The sequence below is a fragment of the Rhea americana genome, unplaced genomic scaffold (assembly GCF_003343005.1).
Source record: "Rhea americana isolate MKP2758 unplaced genomic scaffold, rheAme1 scaffold_386, whole genome shotgun sequence".
NCBI classification, from domain to species: domain Eukaryota; kingdom Metazoa; phylum Chordata; class Aves; order Rheiformes; family Rheidae; genus Rhea; species Rhea americana.
Genome location: NW_028186519.1, coordinates 456,477 through 474,393, shown reverse-complemented (window position 1 = coordinate 474,393; position 17,917 = coordinate 456,477). Strand labels below are relative to the sequence as shown.

The 17,917-nt window shown below is 53.8% G+C and overlaps 1 long non-coding RNA gene across 1 annotated transcript; it reads left to right on the top strand.

Annotated features, from left to right (window-relative positions):
* The first annotated feature begins 14,014 nt into the window (after positions 1–14,014).
* LOC146591114 (uncharacterized) lies at positions 14,015–17,906 on the top strand. Its single transcript, XR_014896869.1, has 4 exons — positions 14,015–14,115; positions 17,393–17,413; positions 17,728–17,745; positions 17,880–17,906. It is a non-coding gene; the product is annotated as an uncharacterized LOC146591114 (long non-coding RNA).
* The last annotated feature ends 11 nt before the right edge of the window (positions 17,907–17,917 follow it).

The window sequence follows — 17,917 nt, the reverse complement described above, 5'->3', positions numbered from 1 at the left end:
GCGGGAAAATTCCAGGGGTCATGGGAAAATTCCCATTGTTGCCCGTCATCATGAGAAAATTCTCGCTGTCACGGGAAAATTCTTGTCACCGCGGGAAAATTCCAGGGGTCATGGGAAAMTTCCCATTGTTGCCCGTCATCATGGGAAAATTCTCATTGTCATAGAAGAATTCTTGCTGTCATGGGAAAAAATTTTGCCACTGCGGGAAAATTCTCGCTGTCGTGGGAAAATTTCCACCGTTTCCTGCCATCATTGTGGGGAAATTCTCACTTTTGTGGAAATAAACTCTCGCTGTCATGGGAAAATTCTTGTYGTCACGGGAAAATTCCCRTTGTTTCCTACCATTGTGGTAAAATTCTCGCTGTTGTGGAAAAATTCTCAGTGTCACGGGAAATGTCACGCCAAAGCGAGCGCGCGCCGCGCCAGCCCCTGGTTAATCTGGGTTTGCGCGGGCCCCGCGTCCTGCTGCGGCTCAGTGYTTGCCCTAAACTGCCTGGGTTTCCCGAGCTGCCGAACCGGCTGGTTGCCCGCAGCRGGTGACCCTGGCCGCTGGGCACCGGACCAGTTGCGCTGGGAGACCTCGGTGTCCACCACATGCTCTGCTGATCTTCTGCCTAGACCCGGCAGCCAACCTCGGACGGGCGAATTGAGCGGATTTGCCCTGCTTTTTTTGAGGCTGGCTGACGCCTTGGRCGAACGAGCCGGCGGCCGCAGCAGCTCAGCCCCGTGCGAGACACCCGAGAGCTCCCTCCGAAGTGTTTGGGCGCTGAGCTGGGTCGAACAGCGCAGCGAGAGCGGGAAAAACCAGCCTCTCGCTGCCTGGAACTGCTCCGCTGAGCTGCAACTGGTTTGGCTGCAACGATACACAGAGCGGCGAGATCCGGCTTGCGGAAGAGCTATTTATTGAACAAGCACCTTGCTCCCCGGGCTCGCTTCCCGGGGGCTGCCTGCAGCCCTGCGCGGGGGACGACCCGAGCGGTAGGCTGCAAAGCAGAACGCCGCGATGGTTGCTGGCTATGCTGAGCAAGCCTGAGCTTTTTATACGTTGCCCTAAGCAGCCAGCTTGGAAGGAAGGGCTCTGATATGTACTTTTTTTCCAGCTTGGCCTCTGTCCTTCATTGGCTTGCAGATCTCCAGCGTTGCTTCAGTCTGAGTTTCGGTGAGGCCGGGCACCCTCGCTGCCAGGCAGCTTGGCAGAGCCAAGATCAATAAGTAAATACGGGCTCGCGGGGTGTAGTGTTGCACTTAATAAGGCACCTGTGAAACCCGGCTGGGCGAGCTTGCAGGAGGCTCTGTTTCCCGTAGCTATGGCCACGCGAGAGGAGGGGAAGCCCTTTGGACCTACCGGCTTTTTCCCAGCGGCGCCGCTGCCTTTCGCTCTTGATTTGCCAGGATGTTGCCCGCTTCCCTGGTGCTTGTCGCAGCTCCGAAACGGCAGTTTGCAATAAAAAAGCGTGCGCATGGGCGCTTCGGGGTCCTGCTTGTTGGTCCCATGACGATGTGGTTCTTAGCAAAGCACTTTGACCAGAGGTGATCTGGACACCCCCCCCCCCCCCCCCACCCCCCAAGGATCTTCTCCGGCCTCCGATCTCTTGGCGCCCCAGAGAGCCGAGATGTCCATGGCCCCCGGGCGCTGGGAAAGCCCTGTGCAGGGCACGGCGTGTGCAAAGGCGGCTTGGCACTGAGAGAGGATGGAGCATTTCCAGAGCAGCTGAACTCTTCCAAGATCTTAAGCTGCCAGTTGAAGGAAGCCTACATATTTTGCAAGTTTTTGGAGCCTTATAACTTGGTCTAATTTAAGCAAATTTTCACGGACTTGGCATATCCTAGGCACTGGAGTGATCCTTCTGCTAAGTTTCATTCTCTGCAGCAAAGCATAAGGAAGAGAGAATTACTCACCATGGGCTTTGAGAAATGACTTTTTTGTTGTTGTTGTTTAGCATGTGCAAAGCAGCATATTTTTTCCCCGAAGCTCAGTATGCAAGTGGATGACCCACTCAGCRAGGCAGCGGTGGGGGCATTTTGCCGCTCTTTCAGCTGCAGCCACCCCACGTGGGAAGTCTCGGCCCGAATGGTTAAAGTCTCAAGCAAATGCAAGAGACTCTAAAGGAGAGGAAAGTCCTGGGCAAGTTTAATGGCAGGCGGCGTGACATGCTCTGCCCTGAGGGGCGTCAGTCATCCGGATGCTCATGTATAAGGCATGAGGAGCAGCTGGAGAAACAGGATCTGGGAGCTCTTCCCTTCTTGCTGTCTGACCTGGGAGCCACAGAAGGCTGGAAAGCAGCTCCCTGGCACTTGCAAAAATAAAATAAAATAAAAGCTGATCATCTTTGGCTGCTGAGCCCGGCTGTCAGAAGTCCTCCAGGCTTATAGGTGAGGGTGAGAGGTCCCGAGCTGGCCACAGAGGGAATCACTTTTAGCACCATCTCCAACTGCATTTAGCTTGCTCCCACAGGGAAGCCTCCTCTGATGACCTGGGCAGCTATAGATAGGTCTAGGCAGAGGGCACCACACGATGCCTTCTGCCGCTTCAACGGCCTGACGTGGGGCTGGCACCATCCATCCGTCCATCCATCCGTTCCTCTGCGGGCGGGMACGTTTCTGTACTGCCGTTTTTAAGTGCTCAGGGCCGTTTTCACCGAGGTGCGTGTGCACCGAAGCACGGGCTCCTCTCCTTGGGAGGGGGCAAAGGGCTGCTGGCCACGGTCGAACCCGCCGCGGGGACCGTGCTCAGCAGCACGCTGGCAGCAAACAGGCRAACGCTTTTCCGTGCTCGCAGTGCCCTTGGCCACTCGTATCCTCTTTTTCTAGCCCTGTTTAAACAGTCTCCTTGGTAACTACRGGGAGAAGCTGAGCTTTCTTCCTCCTTCCCATAGGGCTGGTTTCCTGGCGATCTCGGCACCAGGAGGGATGCGAGAGCCCTTGTTATCCATCATCCTTGTTAACAAATACGTTTGCTTCTCTGCTCGCAGCATGAGCGTTGGCRCCGCGTAGCTCCAGGGGTCTCAGGATCTCCGGAGACCTGGCGGCTCTTTCCGAAGTGCAGCGCGGCCCTTGTGACGGGCTCGTAAAGGTCGAAGAGGCTCTTCCGTGGCATCAGCGGGGTGCCAGCGGGGAGCGCGGCTGGGGCGCGAGCCAGGTGCTGGGCTCGCCGGCACAGGTGGGGCGGGCACGCAGGTGCACGCGACGCGGCCGGTGCCTTTTTGCTCAACAGTTCAACCGCAGAGAGCGAGTTTGCGTGCCCACGTGTCTTGCAAAGCCCCAGCCTGCTCATTCAGCACTGATGTTTTTCCTCTGAATTCCCACGCAATCTGCTCTACTGTCACCGTGCGTCATCCTTGTCCTCTTGGCCTTCTCCTCCTCCCGTGCGAAGCAGTGGAGCTCCCAGCCAGTCTTGCTGGCAGGGCACAGTCGGGACCCYTCCTCCAGCATCTTCCAAAATGACATGGGTAATTCCCCCCTTGCCCTGAAATCCAGGTAAATGGGCTCTGCCATGCACCTGCCTTTGCAGGAGAATCACTGCTAGGATCAAGCCAAAATCCCACGGCAGAGGGAGCGTGGGAGCATTGCAGAGCAGAGGTATTGGGGGCTTCCTTTACCCCCCAGTTCCCGAAGCTGAAACCACGCTGTTATGTTTCATGTGGTTCCTGCTGTTGGGTTTACTCAGCAAAGTTTGCTAAATAATTTATGAGGCTGGAGAAACATCAGCTCTCCCGTTCATTAACATTCATTTTGGGGAGCGCCAGAGGCGCTCGGATAAGAGAGCGATGGCTTGCGTTTGAGGAGCTCTGTCGTGGCAGCTCTGCCAGGTGCACGCAGAGAAGGGAAGGGCRTATTTGTTTGAAAGGTTATGGCAGTCATCATCGTGAGCGCAAATCCGGCCCCAAACAAAAACTGTGTGCCTCCTTTGGGGYGTAGAGGAGTCGAGAGCAATTGCATGAGTTTCCCGTTCCTTTCCCTCGGCACAAATTTGTGCGAGAACAGTCAGGGAGAGGCACGGCGGAAGAGGTACCCTCGCTCTGCTCTTTAGCCCTAAGACACCCAGTGAGCATCTATCTGCAAGGGCTTTTGCTCCGAACACTGCTGCACCCTCTGTAACCTGGGAAATGCTCGGGAGGAAGATGCTGAGGCCTGGCTGTGTCTCAGGTCACAGCCAGCTTCTTGGGAAGGGGCTTTGCAGGGTTGAATGCAGCGCAGGGACCTTGGCTAGGCTGAGCCCTGAGCAGCCAAGCCTTTACTTGGGCTGAGTTTTGGAGGGCTGATGGCAATTTCTAGTTGTCACGGGCAGGGCTGTGTGAAGCCAGGGGAGAAGCTGTTTCTGCTCTGCCAGCTTTCCCAGGCACTGCAAGCAGTTGCTGTGGAGGGTGTCTTTTTCATCAAATTCGCATCAAACAGGCTTTTTCCTCCTTGTCATTGTCGCTTGCACTGTGCTGTTTGTCTCTTCTGTCCTTGGAAATCCAGATAGTGACCCAGATGATGTGTACCCTGCTTGATCCTCCACTGATCATAATGCCTTCAGCAAGCGTTTGGTGGGTTTTGAGGACCGTGGGCCCCCATCATTGGAGGCGAGTGGTGAAGGGATAGGGAAGAACAACAAAAAAATGTTGTACAGTGTTATTATATCCAGACTCATGGGAAGGGGGAAGCCTCAGCTCCAGCTGTCCTGAGACAACAACACTTTTAAGTATGGCCCTGCTTTGGGGCAAGTCAAGAGAGAGCTATGCATCTTTGTTCAGGCAGCCGCTTGTGAAATGTGGCCTTGGGAGAGGGAGAAAGAAGAGCATGAGCCAGAGTGCAAAACTCACAGTCAGATTGGAGCAAATGCCAGGGATTCCCTGGAAAAGCAGCACTTCTCATCTGACAAATCCAGCCCAGTCTGGCCTTCCTGAAAATGTAGTCAATCAACATTCRATCTAGCATGTGAAATCATCTTGCCTGGCAGTCGTTGCTCCTGAAAAGTGCTTTCTGATGTGCTGGGCATCAGCGGTGCCTGCCATCTCCCAGCGATTTGAGCAGTGGCAGCTCTCAACTCTGCTGTCTCTGCTAGCCACCTTTCCCATCTTGCATCTGTGCAAGGCCAAGGAAGAACAGGCTGGATGGACATGGCTTCTTCAAGGCTTTGTTGGTGGCGATGCTCTGGAGCAGGCCAACATTGTGCAGTTGAACTGTGTGATATCGTTTGAACTTGATGYGCCTGGAGGTCAGAGGGGTGGGTGTTGGGCTGCACAGCCACAGAGAGGACAACACAGCCCTGCGGTCTTACAGAGATTGATTCGGCAGGATTGATTTCTCAAACAAGGTGCAGGGCAGCCAGTTTTGGCTCTGAAGGTGGGGGAGGATGGGAGGCACCAAACCTGGGCTGCTGGACCAACAAACTGAGCTGCCATGTCGAATCAGCTCATGTCTGCCCTTCCTAAAGCTCATGTCAGGCTGTGCTTCAGGGAGGCTCTCCTTTGCCCTCCATGCCACATTTGCACACAGCTCCAGCAAGACTTCCACTAAGTATAGACATTTCAYGTCAGCAAAGCCCAGTCCTGGAAAGGGCTCTGTGTGGATAAAAATCTGTGACTCACAGGGTGTCTTGATGCGCAGGATCCCATCACTGCAGGCTCAGGGCTGCTCATCTCCACTGTCTGCCCACAYGCTCCTGTTTCCCTTTGACTATCATCTCCAGCTGGTAGAGTCGGCCATGCCAGTTTGTTCTCTGTGGTGGGCTAACTCGCACAGTCTTGTCAGGAAGCACAGTTTGTACTGTGACTCTTGCTGATAATCACCTGCAGACTTTGTGGCCACAGCTCAAAATTGAGGGAGCAAGGCATGCACCAAGCCAAGGAGCCCTGCCTGGCTGAGACGTGGCCTTCCAAAGGTGGTGGTTGTCCTTGGGAAGGAACTCCTCAAATCAGCCTCTGCAGGTGGGCAAAGCCTTGGAGCCCATGGTAACGGGTTCACAAGACTGTTACCCAGGTCTATAGCACTACCTGAGGGTGAGGGCTCTGCTTCTCTGCTTTTTGGTAGGCAAAGGATGCATTAGGTGAGGTTTTCTCAGCGTATTTCCTATGTTGCACCACTGGTAGGGATGGAGATTACTGAGAATTGGCTGAATAAAGGCAGCTGCAGCCACTGGGTGGGAGCCAGATAGGGAAATGAGACCCTTCAGAAGTGACACCTCCAGTCTGTTGGTGTGAAGGGAGACAAGGTTGRACCCCAAGATCATCATGTCTTTCGATACAAGTCCATTGCCTGCTGATGCAGCTATACCCATGTGCTTCAGAGATGGTGGTGAAGGACTCCAGAGAGCCTGGGCCCTGCATGGAGGGGGCAGAAACTTTAACGAACCCTCTCTACTGGGTAACATCTAAAACTCTTGTGTGAGTCCATCCCGTTTCTGTGCATCTTCTGTCTCTCAGGAAGGAGTGTCTCTGTGATGACTGGGCACTCCTGTTGCCCTCTCTGCATGTCCCCAAATATGCGTGCGCTGCCTGCACCCAGGACTAACGCTCCTACCGCAGAGCGGGCTTTCTCCACGCACGTGAGGCTGTCAGCTCCTCACCATCAGGTGCGATTTGGTTGTCAGCCAGTTGGATGAAAAAAACAATCTGTTCCTTTTCCTTCCCAGCAACAAAACAACTTCCCTCCTCATGTAGCTGTCAGAAATTTGAGCAATGAAGCTGCTAAGTGCAGAAAAGCACTCCCCAGTGCCAGGGCTCGAAGAGTCTCATGTTGCAGAGACAGGCACAGAAGCAGCAAGGCCACTTTGCGTCTCTAGCAGCACGGCCAGAGAGTCCACTCACCACTTGAGCTGCTGCAGTCCCCCGGGAGACAAGAGCTCACCCAGCCAATGAGCCCAGCCAGGGCGATGGAGAGCAGAGTGTCAAATATGGGGGTGAGGGGCAAAAGAGCCACTCGCTTTTGGTGGCTGGCTCCAGCCGTGCCCCGGGGTCCTGGACCCTGCTTGATGTTGCTTTGACCCTGGCTCCAGCTGTGCCTAGCCCTGATGCCGATTTGGGAGCTTTCTCCTTGGCTGCGCTAGCTCCCCAATGGCATCTCGCTTGCCAAGGCGACGGCTCGAGCCACACGAAGCAAGGAGTCTCCCATATCACATGTCTGCCTCTCGTGGCGAGCTTTAACTTTGGCTAACTAAGTGACTGGCTGACAAGCAGATGCACGAGAAGTCAGTGCAGCAGTTTTCTGCAGGAGCCTGCAGGAGCCTGAGAACATGTGTTGTAAAGGGGCAGCAGCAGCAAATGTGATCTGGAAATACTATCTGGAGAAAGTGCATCCCTCGTGTTCACTTGCTTGCAGCAATCACTGCCTGCCCTGGTGTGGGAAGCGCAAGGCTTTGGGGATTTCCACTGGTGCACTGTAACTGGGTAGATACTCAGGTTCAAAATGATTGCAAAGGTCTGGGCAGGTAAAAGGTGTCATCATCCCTGGTGCTGTCTGACCCCATGAGAGAGGAAAGGCTGGTGGAGGTAGGAGAGCTGGAAACGTAGTTGCTAACAGGGTGGCTTCCCTCTCTGGTGTTTCTCTGCAAGCATTAGCTCTCCTCGTGCCCCCCCTTTCCCCTTGCACAAAGTTTCCATCCTGAGGACACTCAGTGAGGTCCTCCTCCTGAGGACACTCAACCCTATCCTGTCAGTACCTTGTCCCTGCTGGGGTCACTGGCAAGGCAGGTATTCAGGTGCTCTTGCTTGCCCTTTCCAGCGCTGCATTCGGAAAGCATYGGGTGGGCTGGCATGCTTGTCCTGGGGCATGCTGCCTCCTAAGAGCAGCTATTTGCCATCCACGCTGCTGAGCAGGCACCACATGTGCCTGGTTGGCAACCATTTTGCTCTCTCTGGCATGTGGGATTTTGCAAATGCCAAAAGCTCACTCAAACTTGAGGGGAAACTGGAGAAATCCATGGGGGGTTTGCTAAATACCTAAAAACTGGGGCCAGCCAGGAAGACACAAATAATTGGGTCTGGGAGTGCATCAGCTGGAAATATACTTATCCTGCTCTTCTGTCCTACAGACAGGTGCTCTTGGCACTTGTCAGGGACAAGAGTCTGTGCTGGGAGGCTCTGGGGTCTGACGGGGCACAGCAGTTTGTCCCTTCTTGGTGGGACTGTCCTTAGAGCATCACCAGCCAAGAGGACTTCTCCGCTGGCTCTAGCACTAGAGGGTGGTGTGGGGATGCTCTTTTGAAAGAAGAGCTGTGCAGACCTACTGAAGTAGCATGGTTTAAAATCACTTCTGTTCGGGGAAGGTCCCTAAATCCCAAGGGAAGGCATGGGGCTTGGAGCAGGGGTGGGCATTTGTGTGCGCTGTTCATGAAGATCACAGCTTTCTCTTGTTGCTGGGGTTGTCAGTCCGCTGGTGTTGGGTCTGTTTTACCTGGGCAAAGAGCCCTGCTCTGGTGTGAAGGCAGAGTACATCCACCCTGCACCCAACTGTCTGCATTTCTCTGGTGGGAATTGCTCTTCCCCGAGCCTGCAGCCGAGGCTGCGGGAATGAGTTTCATCTCATTTCCATGTACCAGCAATCAAAGAATAAAACAAACCTTGCAGAATTGCAACTCCAGCTCTACTCCTCTTGCTGACGGAGCAGCACTCAGTCCTGTGCTGAAAACAAGCGGAGGAGGCAAGCATGTGTCTGATAGGAGGCTTGGCTTTGGTGGCCCTGTCAGCACCCGTGTTGGTACCCGTGGCATTCAGCGTGCTTTCACCTGTCCTCAGGGCAACGAAGCCTCTGTTTGCATGGCCAGGGTGCCAAGCCACACCACCTCCATTTCATTTTTTCAAAGGGTGAAAACTAGACGAGTGCGTGGGTTCCTGCGTGCTGGAGCTGCTGTGACCTCTGCCCAGAGGAGGGCTTTTCTGTAGCGTAGTGTCAGCTGCAGGTGGTTTTGTTGTTCATGCTATGCCAGGTAATTCACTGGTGTGAGTTTGACCCCAATGAATGGTATTTTCCTCCCAGTGATCCCCCCAGCAGCATTGGTTTTGCCAAGCAAAAGCCTGGGTGAGTATTTTATCGTTCCTTGGTAGTCGCTATTTTTTGGTCCACAGGGACAATTGATGGGTGCGTTGTCCATGGGAGTCCCATGTTTTCAGATAAGTATGAGGGGCAAAGAGATCAGTTCAGCTCCTTCCCCAACCTGCAGCACTCAATAACCAAACAGCTTTCTCAAAGTGAAGTTTTACCAGCTTGGATGGAAATCGTTTCTGAGAAAGCAGATCTTCAAACAGAACGGGGGCCATGGATTCTTAAGACCGTCAAATCACTTTCCATCCTCCACGTGAATCTCTCCATCCTTCACATGAATATCCCAACTGAGCCGCCTRAGACTCTAAATCTGGGTGGCACTGTCTCTTCTCCTTCCACTCTTGCTCCCCTTCCCTGTGCTTAGGGGCTTATGTCTTTAACCCCTTTGACCATGTTGTCCTGAAGGAAAGTCATGCTTATCTTGTCTTAACCCTCTGGTGTGCTATTTCCCAACTCTGGCAAATGACATTTCACAGCTTCCTTGGACATCCCTCGCAGAGCCATCAGCCTGTTGCACTGTCCACTGGCACTGGGATTTTCTTCTTCTGAACTGGTTTTGCTGCCCTCCCCACTGGCCTTTTCAAAGCCTGTTAAGCATCTGTAGTAACTTTGCATCTCATACCAGACCACATCCCGGCTCTCTTAAAATCATCACTTAGCAGCATGCTGAGAAGATGGCAGAGTGGGATCACGTCAGCACTGGAGTGAAACCTCGTCTGCAAATAGATAGCTTTGGCATGTGTTTAATGGGGTGGAAAGAGCACTTAAAGTATAGCTGAGAGCATCCACCGCAGCTCTGCATTTCCCTGCCAGTTGGGGAGACACTTTGGAAGTACTATCATCAGGACACCGTGTGTGACAAGTGTCCTGCACCTCCAGGCTGTGTGCTTTCAGCATTGCCAGCTTGATGAGTTTTTCTTTTTTTTTTCTTTCTTTTTTTAATAAAAGGAGAAAAATGCTGGTAATGCTGTTTTGAGGCAGTCCAAAACCACTTGGATCACGGAGGGTGCCAAATCGCCGTTGCTTTTGCTTTACAGCAAGGCAGCAGTAGGGCAGCAGATGGGAGAGGAAGGCTGCTGTTTGCTGGAGAGTGAAATGAGGACATGCAATGTGGGTGGAGGACTGCGGAGTAGGTGCCCCTGGGGACTGCCCAAACCAGCTGTGCTGCACACACCTCCTGAGTAACGTGTCCAAGCGGCTCTCTCCCTCTGTCCAGCAGATCAGCATCAGGTTGGGCCGCACTCCTGGTGCTCTCTCCATGTGCAGTCAGTGCAGGGGTCTGCACTGATTCCCGGCTTGGATCTGATGGAGAGATTGCCTCCTGCCTCTGTCCGTGGCATCCCTGCTCCATCACTTGGGACCGCTTCTTGCAGTGGTTTGCTGTGAACTTGTCGCTGGTGCTCCCTGCAGCAGGGCCTGCGAGAAGGAGACAGGCAGGAGGTCTGCCAAGCCTGGGGGGACAGGGACCAGCATGCAGCCTGGCTGCACCCAAAACTGGCTCTGAAACGGCTCTTTCCCAGCTGCAGTGTGGCTGAGGCCACTCACTGTTTGGCCCAGGAATGGGGCAGGAAGAAAACAGTCCAGCATTTTCAAGGGCTGTGGTATCACACACTCATGTGAATTTGAGTGTTTGGCTTAAATCCTCAGCTCCTGGAGATGTTAGATWATGGCAGAAACCCCACTTTCATCCCCAAATCAAAGCTCATTTCTATYCCTCTGAGCAGATTTGAGGAATGACTTGAAAAATCCCAAAGTTGATCTCAGATTGCCATGRGGTGAAGAAAATGTGTGTAACGTTTTAATCTTCTGTATTTTCCTCATCTCGTGTGTTTGAGAGGCCTGAAYCCTGGTTTCTGGAGACCCTCCACACTTCAGCACTTTGCACAACATTTCTTCCACACCAGCTGAGGCACCGAGGGATCCCTTGGATTTGGGTCATTTTCGTGGGTGGTTGGCGATGCTGAACAGTCGCCCATGCGGTTTTCTGGAACTTGATCCCTGTTGTGCTTGTTCTAGGCTCCATGCTTGAGCKGGAGAGAGGCGGGCAGGAGGAGCTGCTGTTCTGCTGGAAACATCTTTGCTTTGTGGGCTTGCGGAGTAGCAGGTGGCAGTCCTGACAGTGGCCAGGAATGATGGTGTGTGAGCACCCAACMTAGCCAGCCTGTCTTCAGAGATGGCTCTGAAGGGTCTAAGCTAGCCGTGCTGTCCGTCCTGGTCCATGTTGAGTGCTCGGCACCTCCAGAGGACATTTTGTCTTTCCCTCACACTATAGGCAGGCTGCAGGGGTCCAGGGTCATCTCTTTTGGGTGCCGTGTGTCCTTATGGTGGCTGTCCCTGGTATGCCGTGGCACCATCTCCCCTTGCAATAACTCCAGGAGCAGGTGGGCTGATGCCACAGCTTTTTTTTTTAGCAGCACAGAACACACTGTTGATCAGAGGCACTACCCCATGCATGTAAATTGGAGCATAAAGCCAGGTCAGGAGATACCTCGACTCCRGCAAGGACCCAAGGCCTCAGCTGATAAATCCTGGTGCTGATGCTTGGAAAGGGCCCCTGCTGCGTTCCTGCCCTGCAGTGACTCCACAGTGGGTTTTTTTTTTCCCAGGATGTGCCATCAGGACTTCTCAGCACAGGTCTCAGTGAATTTGGTCCCRCTTGTCTGGACAGGGAGCGCCTCTGGAAAAGCAGACTGCAGGTGATGGGCTTGCAAAACTGGAGACTGGCTACACTGAGGAGTGTGGGACTAGATGAGGCCATGGGTGGCAATCCACAACCAACATAGGCAGCCCTGTGGCAGCTCAGGGGAGTTTGAAAATTGTGTGCTGCAGACCTTGTTGCAGCCTGCACCTGCTTCACRGCACTACCCAGCAAATCTCTGCTTGGGGGAGGAGTGAGAGGCAGAGACCAAGGGTATCACGCACGCTAGAAGGTCTGGCAAGAGCCAGGCRTTAGATGCGAGTCCCAGACTGCAGCAGGAAGTGGCCCATGCTCTAATGCAAGATAAGTCAYGCAGTTCTGCTCCGCTCTTCTCGACCGCTCGGACACTGTGCATGGGGTCCCACAGCTTGACTTTGCCACAGGGGCAAGGCAGCGCGGTGCTGTTTGGATGCACTTTAGGAAGCGTGAGTTTTACTTTGGCACGCCAGCTGCCCTTCGGATGCGTGTGATCTCAAACAGCATTGCAAGGAAATCCTTTCCTCCGTGATCACAGTGGCATCCCAGTAGGAAATCTGCCACAGCGTTTCTTGCCGATCGGAGATTCAGCAAGGGAGCGGACTCCCCAGCTGTTCCCCTGGCCCGGTGTCTGGACAGCCTTGTACAGCAATGCCAGCAGCAATGTCTGCCCACCACGGAGCACTTGCTCACACCTGAGGAGGATCATCTGGGAAGCAGCAGCACCTGCTGGCAGCAGCWGTTTCAGTCCCGCAGCCGCATTGTACAAGGGGTCCCTCGTGCTGTTGGACCCACCTACCCATCAGGAGCAGCTTTGGGGCTTGCCACCTCAGTTTCTTTTCAGGGGAGAGAATTATTTTGTGGGGCTTTCAGAACTGCTGCACGCAACAAGCCCAGATCACACCCRTGGGAAGCTTATGTCTTGATACTGCTGGTGCCTTTAGAATTGATGGAGAGCAGCTTTTTTTAATTAACTTTCCTGAGAAGGGCTTTTTWAAAAATATGTAGAGGGAGGCTGCAGTGTACATTTTAATGGAAGTTGTCAGGAAAATTATTGATTTTGTTAGTAATGTTTTTGAAATTGTGCCGTTCTGTTAATTCTGTCAGGTCTTCTTTGACRATGTAGCTGAGAGCATTTCTGCATCCTTCATTAGTTTTTTAATACACAGTAATTTTCCTTAACTCATCAATGCAAAGCAGGACCGGCTATGTGCTAGGTAACTATTTTTCCTATGTACCGAATCATTGCAGCAATAATTATAAACAGAACAAATTATTACGGATATTCATTATAAAATACAATTACTTGGTGCTCCTTTGTTACACTTTTCAGAGCCATTGCTCGCTTGGAGTAAATGGTTTCATTATAAGCATGAAGGGCAAACTTAATACTCTGACTCATAGCAAACAGCACAAGAAATCATCTCTGCTGTTCCTCCAAATGCTTGGCGATATTTGCTCTGAACAAGAAAAAAAAGATGATGATTGATGCCAAATGCTTGTCAGCTTAACAGAGGGACTCTGGGTGGCCATGTAGATGCCTGTAGGGAGGCAAGAAAGCTGGGAGATGTGGCCCTGTGGCCTGAATTTCTCTCCTCCTGACAGTGTGGCTTGCTCCCCTGTTTATGGGTTTGCAGTTCTGGGACCTGGCAGGTTGCTCCTCGAGCAYGTGTTAGAGCAGCCGTGGGGCTGCTCCAACTTGCGCTGGCTCCCCGGAGGAGCTGGGGATGGGGCAAGAGGTGTTTCTTCCAAGGACAGGGCAGCTGGGCTCAGGGCGAGGGGGCTGGGGTTAGGAGCCCACTCCCAGTGCCCGAGCGCAGCGTGAGCCCACGAGATCTGCGGAGGAGACTTCGCGTGCCCTTGGTGCACCTCAGGGCAGAGCGAAAGGGAGCAAAGGGGGTCCGGGGGCTGTGTTGCACGCTGGACCCTGGGTTCTGGGGAACAGTCGTGTCTTGCTGCCTCCAGGATGAGGCACTTACTGGAGAGCCCATTCCATGCCGGGAGGGTTGTGCCTTTTCCAGCTGTGGCCTTCAGCCATGTCAGAGAGGATGGTGCCCTGGRAGTGGTGGGTGCCCTGACGCCCTGGTCCGTGCTCAGCCCGGGGGTGAGCTTGGCCCCTCGACTCCTGCCCTCTGCTTTCGGCTGTGCTGCCTCTCCGGCCTGCGCTACCAAATCCGTTGTTTTCTTTCTGCAGCCACTTTCTCCTGGCCTTCCTCCCCTCCTCCTCCTCCTCTTCCTCCTCCTCCCTGTCTCCCCTCCTCCCTTTTCCCTCCTCACTCTTGAATCTCTATTTCTTCTTCTCTGTTCCAGCAAAACGATATCAATCAAGGTGATAGATGATGAGGAGTATGAGAAAAACAAGACCTTCTACCTAGAGATCGGGGAGCCCCGGCTTGTGGAGATGAGTGAGAAGAAAGGTGGGGGACGTGCTCCGGGGCCGACCCAGCCTGTGTGTCCCTGTCTGGCTCACTCATGCCTGGCACCCGCAACACACAGCCCACATCCCCGTGGCCTATGGAAAAGGGCAGGGGCTGGGGCGCCTTGCYGCTGCCCTCCGAGCCCTTGCTGAGTCCGGCCCTGGGGGCGAGCCGTGTCCCAGCCAGGCTCAGCCTCGCAGCAGCTCCTGCCCTTTTCCGTACGCCGCCGGGGCAGAAGTGCAGCCGCTTCCCCCCCTGCCCGACCATCTCCGGCACCACGGCACCTGGGCGGACGTGAAATGCATGAGCGTGCGATGCCAATCATGTGTTTGCCTTTGTCTTGTGTTCCCACAGGAAATTCATTACCCTTAGAATACTTGACCGTGAGGAGTATGAGAAAGAGTGCAGTTTCTTCCTTGTGCTTGAGGACCCAGTGTGGCTACGAAGAGGAGTGAAAGGTGTGAGAGTAAAACCAGACCAGCTCTCGAGACGCTGCCGTCCGCTTTCTCTGTGTCTCCCTACTCTCACACTCCTTTCTCCTCGCACTTTGGCTCCCGGCCGTTTTTGCCCTCCCTCCTTCGAAGCTTAGCCGCTGCGCCTTTTTTGCTCCTGTTTTCTTTACTCTTTGGTTTCGCGCAGCCCCCGGCGGCACCGTGCCCCCCACCCCACCCCGGAGGCCCTAGGGTGGATGAGCACCACTAGCCCCCCCAAAAGGCATTTTGAATGCACCCCACAGCTAGGCCTGYATTTAGCCAAGGCAAAAATGCAGGCTTGGCGGGTAAAAAAGGGATGCTGCATCATTTTTGTTGGAAGATAAAATAGCCTTTGCTTGAAATAAAACCCGTGGCCAAAGCAGTAACTTTAGCCTTTTTATACTGCCACTAGGATCTGAAAATAGCTCAGAATCACGGTATGAGCAGGTAATATCATGCGATGCTATCACTCTAGAAGAAATTGGGTTATGCTCAAGTAAAGTTTCATGGCTGTGCACTAGATAATAGCTTCTCATAGGAATAATAAAAATAATTTTTACTTTCATCACATAAAATAGAAACAGCTCTACACCAACTGCAAGCCTTCCCAAAAAGACAAGGCGCACTTATTTCTCCATGGCTTTTTTTTTTCTTTCTGCGAGGAAATTAAAATTCATGGCGACAGCTGATTTTGCGCACTCGCAGTGGCTGAGCAAGAAGCAGTTTTAGAGTTACTTAAGCTAATGAGTTGCAGTGCCGCAGACCCTTATTAATGCCTGTGTAAGAAGCGGGTAGCAACGTTTGGTCCGCCTGCCTGCCTGCCTTGGAGCTGCTTTCTGATTTCTAGGCCACAAGCTCCCCCTTCAGCAGGCACAGGGTTATGATGTGCTATTCGTTCAGGACCCCACGGGCCCCGGCCCTCCCTGCGCTGGGCAGGGAGAGGCAGCTGTGTTTTAGGTGCAAAGTCCCACAGTGGTGCCACATTCCCCTTCAGAGATCAGCTGTACCGTCCCCTCCAGCAGCTTGCCTGGTGTTTGATATGAATGGCTAGGCTTGGCTAATGGAAGCAGGGCTCAGCAATTGGGCACGCTGGCATGGTCCAGTCGCAGGAGGTGGGAATGATATCGTTAGGTGGTACGGGGATGTCTGTGGGCCACAGCGAGTGTCACCAGGTTTCTCATCTTCCTGGACGCACAGGTAATTAAGGACGGTTGAGGGACGTTCAGCTCTAAAAACTTGCTAGCTGGAAGGGAAAGGATAGTTTAGAAACCTGTACATGAGAGGGCTGTGCTGCCATTCAGAGGGGTCTCGACAGACTGGAGAGTTGGGTGGAGAGGAACCTCATGAGGTTCAACAAGGGCAAGTGAAGGGTCCTGCACCTAGGGAGGAATAACCCYAGGCAYCAGTACAARCTGGGGGCTGGCCTGCTGGAGAGCAGCTCTGCAGAGAAGGACCTGGGAGTGCTGGTGGATGACAAGCTGACCATGAGCCAGCRATGTGCCCYTGTGGCCAAGAAGGCCACTGGTCTSCTGGGGTGCATTRGGAAGAGTGTTGCCAGCAGGTGGAGGGAGGTGATCCTGCCCCTCTGCTCAGCCCTAATGAGGCCTCATCTSGAGTCCTGTGTCCAGTTYTGGGCTCCCCARTCCAAGAGAGACACGGAGCTACTGGAGAGAGTCCAGTGTAGGACTACAAAGATGATCAGAGGRCTGGAGCATCTGCCCTATGAGGAACGGCTGCGAGAGCTGGRCCTGTTGAGCCTGGAGAAGAGAAAGCTGAGGGGAGATTATATCAAGGTGTAAAAATATCTGAAGGGAAGGTCTAGAGAGGTTGGGGCCACATTCTTCTCAGTGGTGCCCAGTGATGGGATGAGAGGCAATGGTCACAAACTGAAACATGGGAAGCTCTGCCTGAACATGGGGAAGAAATTCTTTCCTATGAGTGTGACAGAGCACTGGAGCAGATTGCCCAGAGCAGTTGTGAAATCTCTATCTGGGCAGGGCCCTGGGCAATGTGCTGTAGGTAACTCTGCTTGAGCAGGGGGTTAGACTAGATGATCTCCAGAGGTCCCTTTGAACCTAAGTCGTTCTGTGATTCTGAGATGCTGTTTACTGCTTTGGCCATCCAATGATTTGTTCTCACTTCCCCCCCCCCCCTTTTTTTTTTGGTCATTTTTCCATGAGATGCAACGAGCGCCCTGGAGACCGGCGGCATCTCTGAGATATGGGCCTCAGCAAGCCACCACAGAAGAGCCTTTTTGTCTCATTTTTAGAGACTTGGCGTGGTCTGTTAAGCAAGAAGCTCCTTGAGCCAAACTCCTTTGCCGCAAACATCTCTTCTCTCRTTTTCGCTGTCCGAAGCGCGGCTGTCTGCCACAGCTGTCGCTCTCCACGTAGGGAGCCGGAGGAGGCCAAAGCCAGTAGCCACCGCACATGGGATATATTTGTCCTCCCGGGGGCAGAACTGCCACCGAGACCAATGGAAGATCTTGCACATACGATTCCAAGGGGATAAATGAATTTTTGGGAGTGTGCCTTTTATCCCATGTCGCCCCATGTTTGCAGTGGTTCTTTTTTTTAATTATTAGTATCATCATCATCGTTTTAAATCCGCAGCCCCACGAAACGTTTCTGTTCCTTCATTCTTAGCGCATCCCTCTCTCTCGACACTAACGGCATCCTGCAGCTTTTACAGATCCGAAATCTCTGCCCCGGGATCCGGCGCCTTTCTGTGGATGTGCCCTTTTTGATTTCGTTGTTCATTTACTTTTCTTCTTCTGTGTTTGTCTCTGTCTGTCTCCTTCACAGCCCTGTTGTTGAATGAGCTTGGTAAGCGCGCATCCATTTCTCTTCTCCGTTTCTCCCGGCCGTCCCGCGCGGGGCGGACAGGGAAGGCGGCTCCTCGCCGAGGAGGAGCCAGGCCCCGCCCCGGGCAAAAAAAAAGGAGTTAAAAAAGGGGGATGAAAAGGGGTGGGGTGGGGAGGTGTGTGTGTGTGGGGAGGATTTAGGGGTGCCCTCCTCCGTCTCGGGGAGCCCGGGCCGGGGCGGCAGGGCTGGGGCCGGGGCCGCCGCGCTAACTCTCTGTCTCCTTCTCTTTCTCTCTCCTGCTTCTGTCTGGGGGTGGCTTTTTGGGGGCTCGTTAGGTGCCTTCACCGTCACAGGTAGGGATTTCTGCTCTTCTCCCCTCATTTTTACCCCCCACCCCCGCCCCCTTTCCCCGGCTGCTAGCGGCCCCGCGCTCACCCCGCTCTCTCCTCTCGGCCCGCCGCCGGCGCTGCGCTCGGGGCGCCCCAAGGCAAGCTGCGGCACGGTAAGCCCCCCCGGCGGCGCGGG